At 56.2% G+C, this 4,625-nt stretch overlaps 1 long non-coding RNA gene across 1 annotated transcript; it reads left to right on the forward strand.

Moving 5' to 3' along the window:
- Positions 1-2,282: 2,282 nt before the first annotated feature.
- LOC132075829 (uncharacterized) lies at positions 2,283-4,131 on the forward strand. The gene is made up of 2 exons (XR_009418832.1): positions 2,283-2,347; positions 3,788-4,131. It is a non-coding gene; the product is annotated as an uncharacterized LOC132075829 (long non-coding RNA).
- The last annotated feature ends 494 nt before the right edge of the window (positions 4,132-4,625 follow it).

The following is a 4,625-nucleotide window of genomic DNA, read 5'->3' on the forward strand; positions in this document are numbered from 1 at the left end:
CGATGCTGTGTGCTCACACTCAGCACTATGCCATGGGTCTGCTGGCCAGGTGAGACCCTCTTCTCCCCACTGCCCCCGGCATTTGTACCCTGTGCCCCACACAGTCCCTGTGGTCATGGCCCAGAGAGCCTTGTCACTAAGGGCAAGCCAAGAAGACGGGAAAAGGCGGGGAGAGGAGGGTGCCCAGAAGGGGCCATCTCCCAGAGCACCCACATTCCCTCCAGGGATGCTGGGGAAAGACCAGAGCACTCTGAGTCTGTCCTGGGAGAGGTTTGTCCCCCACCTCAGGGTCTTGGTACATTTTTCCCCCTGCCAGGGAGATGCGTTATGTCTTGACCACCCTGTGTTCCCATGTCGCATATCGCCTTCTCCTGCTGCTCAGCAGTGAAAAGCCAAGGTGGGATCTGCCCTTGCTGGCATTCCTTGTGGAGGTGAGCCTGGTTCCAGCGCTGCCTGGCTGAGCTGCCTCCCAGCTCCCTGCCCTCTCACAGCCACAGCTGCCTGGGACGGTGCCCACGCCCTGTGCTGCTGCCTGGGCCCAGCCCTGTGCGCTTCTGGGCTCCTGCTGGCCGGCTCCCCTGTCACTGCCCTGTGCCTTTCAGGTCCTCGAGTGCCTAGACTTGAGGAAATGTGCTCTCACTGTCGTGAAGACCATGTCAAGGTACCTGCAGAGCAAGTGCAGGGAGCGGCGTCGCCTGGCGCTCAGAGGCCTCATGGTGGTCAGCAAGGATCCCTTGATGGTGAGGGGGGGCAGCGGCTGAAGCTGCGCTGTGAAAAGCAGCCCCATGGGCGTGCAGGGCTTCACGAGCTGAGGCAGCTGCTCCCAGCTCTCCTGCCTCACCTGCCCCAGGGCTTTGGGGCAGGCCTTTGGCCTGTGGGCCCTGCAGCAGCAGGGTGGCCTTGCAGTGCCAGGGTGGTGTTGGTGGTGCAGCCATCCATGGCTTCCCAGCACAATCTTGTGTTCCACACAGGCCAAACCTCTACGCAGCGTGTCTCGAAGCCTTCTGAAGCTTCTGGGTGATGCAGATGGAGAGGTGGTCAGCATGTCTCTCTCTCTGTTCAAGAAGATGCTTGAGAAAAAACGTCTGGTGATATCTAGCACTTCTGCCCCAAAGCTGGCTGAGGCCCTCCTGCCGCTCTTTGACAATGTAAGGCTCTGTGCCCCCAGCCATGGTCACTTGCTGCTGACCAGAAATTTTGTGCTCTCTGGATATTCAGGTGTTTGTCCAGGAGTAGTGGATATTTGTTGCTCAAGTATTTTCTTCCTCCTTTCCTCCAGGAGAACAGCCAAGTGCAGTTGCTCTCCATTGACCTCTTCCGCAAGGTGATGGAGTTGGTAGTGGATGAGGGAAAAGGGCCCCTGCAGACAATTGTGAACCAGAGCCTGCTCCTTCTCTTCTTGCACTGCCATGAGGAGAACCAACACCTGGCAGAGGTGAGGTTCTCTGTGATGCTGGTTGATCCCTGGGAGGGGGCTTGGCTGCGTCCTGCCCTGGCACCTCATGGACTGCAGCCTTCTCCAGGCCTTGGCAAGGGATGTGATTCCGGTGCTGTGGGCTGTGGGGCCATCTCTGGGTCTCTGCTGCTATCCAGGCCTTTCGGGAAGCCCTGAGTTGTGCAGCCGGGTTCTTGGGGAAGACGGATCTCCAGAAGGTGCTGAAGACGGAGCAGCCATTGAAAATTGATGAGTGCCTGGTAAGGAGGGCCTGAAGCCCGAGGCTCAGCCCAGAGAATGCCCCTGAGGGCGGTGCTCAGTGTGCAGGGCTGACAGCTGTGCCCCTGCCCGCTGCTGCAGCCAGAGGCCGCCCGGGCTCTTCTCCAGGCTCCCGTGGGCCCGAGCCGGGTGCCCATGGAGCCCCGGCCCGGCGGGGCTGCGGGCCGGCACCGCGGCTCCCCGGGCAGCAGCCGGCCCTCTGCCCCCTGCCCTCGGGAGCCCTTGGCCAGCGGCTGCTGGCCGCGCCTCAGGGCTCTGCGGCCAGGGGAGGCCGGGGCTGGGCGCAGGCAGCGCCCGGCCCAGGGGCTGAGCCCGCGCCAACCCTTCCCTCCTGCCGCTCTCTGCAGCTGGCACAGGACAGGAGCCGAGCGGCCCAGCAGATGCAGTGGGCCCTGCGGTTCCTGGATAGCCCGCAGGAGTCCGTACGAGAGGCGGCCATCAGGATCATCGGTGAGCCCCGAGCCCGGGCTCCCACCCCGGGCCGCCGCAGCTCGGCCCCAGCCCCGCCTGCTGCCCCGGCAGCGCCGCTGGCACGGAGCTGTGCCGCTGGGGCCGTGACAGCCTCTGTGTTCACAGGCATGGCCGGGCGGTGCCTCAGGGGGAAGAGGGACGAGCTCCGGGCCCACAGTCCCGGTGAGTGAGGGCAGCGCGCTGACAGCGGGGACTGCCCGGGAGAGCTGCATTGCCCCGGCACGGAGCTGCAGTCCCTATCCCGGCTGTGGCAGGCTTCGCTCCCTGTGGGGATGAGGGGTGGCCTGGGCAGGGCACAGCGAGCGATTTCAGGGACACTGCTCGGGGGGATTCGTGGCCAGCGTCCTTCGGCTGATCCCGTTGGCCCCTCCTCTCTTCTGGCCGATGCAAGAGCTGAGTGGGACACCCTTGAGTAGCGGTTTTGGTTCGCCAATTGATCATTTCCTGGCCAATGTTCCAATTAGTGTGGAAAGTTCCGTGTTCGTTAATCACCAGTTCATCCAGTAGAATGTTTTTAATAATTTTCTGTTTGAGATAGGATTAGGAAGAAGGCAAAGCAGGCTCCAAACTTTAAAAGGGTATGAAGAAAAAATTATTAACAGTAACTAAAAGAAGGAGTAATAAGAATAAGAATCAGAACAAAACCTTCAGAACACCTCTCCTCCCCCTACAACTGTTTCTTTCCCACTGACAATGTAAAGAGACAAAACCAGAATTTTGAGTCACTTTACTACCTCTAGAATAGTCCTTCTCCTGCTCACTTAAGGAGAAAAGTCCCTCTTGTTAATGTTATGGAGATTTTCCACAAGAAAACAGTTCTCTCATGGCTCTCAATTTCCATGAAAGCAGCCACACTGCAGGGAAATCTGCAATTCTGAAATCGCTCCCATTTTCCACAAGCTTTTCCCACAGCTGTGTTTCTGTGCCATGTCAGCTTAGGGGGTACTGTTCTAAAGATGAGATGTTCAAAGGCAAAGGTTCTCTTTATCTATCTCTAAAATCATCTTCCATTTCTAGCAAGAGAGATCTTCTGTTCCTGGGGGCACAGGATCTTCATCACTCTTCTCTCTGTCTCTGTTCAAACTTTTCATAGTATCACAGCTACTTTAACATCTGCTGACTTTAGCATGGAGGTTTTGCTCCATACCTTCCATTTGAACACTTTCATCTCCCCATACCTTCATGCGTTATAGGGAAAAAAGTGTCCTTCTCCATATGTTTACAAGAGGATTTCAGCCTAAAACTAAAGGCATCTCCTCATCCCTCCCATCTGGGACTTGACTTCTTCACTGACCTCAGCCAGGCCTGGGCTGGGTCAGCTGTGTTACCTCTTTGTCGGCCAGAAGGGAAAAGAGAAAATTCCAAGTTTCTTTTGTTCGTAACGTGTGTTTTTCACAGAGGCTTTCATGTACAGCTTTCCAGATTATCAATTCCCAAAGCCAACCCTTGACTGGTTTCCGATCAGACACAGAGGAACCTACCAGCAGCCTCTCCCAAAACATCATGTCTGTGATGCACAAACCAGCACACCTTGACAGGAGCGTCTTCTAGGATTCCTGCAGATGTGGGTGCTGACTATGGCTGTCTTCCTCTCTGTTCCAGCCATTTAAGTCCCAAGGAAAGACACTAGTCCATCCCACGGTAACCTGGATATTCACACCCAATGTGCCAGAAGAGCTGAAGAATTAGGTGCATCTTCAGAATCCAGTGTCCCAAGAACAGCACCAGGAGACACTGAAGAGGACGCCATCTCCCACTGCCACTGGAGCTCCAGGCACGGCTGATGCTGGGCACAGCTGAGCCTGTGAGAAGCTCGGTAGCTCCTGCCTTCACCCTGCCTGTAGATATCTCCCTCCCACCAGCCCTGGAACCCTGGTCATTCCCTTTGTCCCTCCCAGATCATCCCTTTGCTTCGCCTTTCATTAATAAACAGTTTGGCTTCTTCACTTTGCCTACATCCCTGTGGAGCTGAAGCAAATCCCAGACCCTGGGACACACAGGCCCTGCTGCCGTTCTCTGCCACACCGTGTTTGTGCATGGACACAGAGGAACGAGGGCAGGTCAGGCTGGAAAGGTCCCTGTGCAGAAGGTGCAGTTCCACAGCACTGTGCAGTTACACATCTTGCTGAGCACACTGAAGGCCAGCAGTGGGACAAGGAGCCTGTGTGTGTCAGGACCAGAGTCGTGTCCAAGGCCCTGCAACATTTGGTCCCCTGTTGTGCACATCAACAAGACAATGAATAAAACCCGGTTCAAAAACGCTCCTGGAAAGGCAAGATCCCAATTTTAGCAGCTTTTTCCACCTCCACGTGGCAGGAATTCATGGGTCTGCTGGATAGGGAGTGTTCATTCCAAATTTTCTGCCCACTTGTCTAGGAACACTCTAATGATAGTGCTGATGTCGTGATTCAGTCTGCTGAGGTTTTTTGGGATACTTTTG

This window comes from Ammospiza nelsoni, chromosome 7 (genome assembly GCF_027579445.1).
Source record: "Ammospiza nelsoni isolate bAmmNel1 chromosome 7, bAmmNel1.pri, whole genome shotgun sequence".
Lineage (NCBI taxonomy): Eukaryota > Metazoa > Chordata > Aves > Passeriformes > Passerellidae > Ammospiza > Ammospiza nelsoni.